Consider the following 976-nt stretch of genomic DNA (forward strand, 5'->3'; position numbering starts at 1 on the left):
CATCACCTGTCTCCTGATATACTCTGTGCTGCTGGGGACCCTGCTCCTTCCAGTATATAACTCTCAGTCTGTGGCTTCCTACTGCCTCCATTCCCCTCCTCACATCATGTCACTGCCCCTGTCACATGCAGCCCTGTCGTCACTAGCACATCACTCATCTCTTGATATACTCTATGCTGCTGGGGACCCTGCTCCTTCCACTATATAACTCTCAGTCTGTGGCTTCCTGCTGTCTCCATTCCCCTCCTCACATCATGTTACTGCCCCTGTCACATGCAGCCCTGTCCTCACTAACACAATCACTTGTCTCCTGATATACTCTGTGCTGCTGGGGGACCCTGCTCCTCCCACTATATAACTCTCAGTCTGTGGCTTCCTGCTGCCTTCATTCCCTTGCTCACATCATGTCACTGCCCTGTCACATGCAGCCCTGTCCTCACTAACACATCACTCATCTCCTGATATACTCTGTGCTGCTGGGGGACTCTGTACTGCTGGGGACCCTGCTCCTTCCACTATATAACTCTCAGTCTGTGGCTTCCTGCTGCCTCCATTCCCCTCCTCACATCATGTCACTGCCCCTGTCACATGCAGCCCTGTCCTCACTAACACATCACTGATCTCCTGATATACTCTGTGCTGCTGGGGGACCCTGCTCCTTCCACTATATTACTCTCAGTCTGTGGCTTCCTGCTGCCTCCATTCCCCTCCTCACATCATGTCACTGCCCCTGTCACATGCAGCCCTGTCCTCACTAACACATCACTCATCTCCTGATATACTCTGTGCTGCTGTGAACCCTGCTCCTTCCACTATATAACTCTCAGTCTGTGGCTTCGTGCTGTCTCCATTCCCCTCCTCACATCATGTTACTGCCGCCGTCACATGCAGCCCTGTTCTCACTAACACAATCACTTGTCTCCTGATATACTCTGTGCTGCTGGGGTACTCTGTGCTGCTGGGGGACCCTGCTCCT

The sequence above is a fragment of the Mixophyes fleayi genome, chromosome 7, assembly GCF_038048845.1.
Source record: "Mixophyes fleayi isolate aMixFle1 chromosome 7, aMixFle1.hap1, whole genome shotgun sequence".
NCBI classification, from domain to species: domain Eukaryota; kingdom Metazoa; phylum Chordata; class Amphibia; order Anura; family Limnodynastidae; genus Mixophyes; species Mixophyes fleayi.